This window comes from Acanthisitta chloris, unplaced genomic scaffold, assembly GCF_000695815.1.
Source record: "Acanthisitta chloris isolate BGI_N310 unplaced genomic scaffold, ASM69581v1 scaffold33873, whole genome shotgun sequence".
Taxonomy (NCBI): domain Eukaryota; kingdom Metazoa; phylum Chordata; class Aves; order Passeriformes; family Acanthisittidae; genus Acanthisitta; species Acanthisitta chloris.
The window spans coordinates 27,972-28,343 of NW_008667117.1; positions in this window are offsets into that span (position 1 = coordinate 27,972).

The window sequence follows — 372 nt, forward strand, 5'->3', positions numbered from 1 at the left end:
TAGTCTTGCACGTTGCAAAGGCTGGACCCATTCATGTTTGTATGAGAGGTGGCCTTTCTCTCAACCATGTGAGGCATCATGGGGATATACCAAAGGACAGTGTTCAAGCAGTTTGCTTGAACTTAATAGTAGTTACCAACTGAAATAAAAGCCTTTGAGCTTTATCTTCCAAACAATCCTAGCAGATTGGTGAAGGGAATGCTTTTTAGATGGCATTGGAGCAAGTCCCAAGATAATATCACCCTATCCTTGTCAATTCAGACTTACGTAATGAGACAGAGGAATGTACCTCAATGCCCTCCTTCAAGGAATAAAAACACCTTTGTTACTATATGTCTTTCCTCCTTCTCTCCCTAAGTCTTTTATCAAACA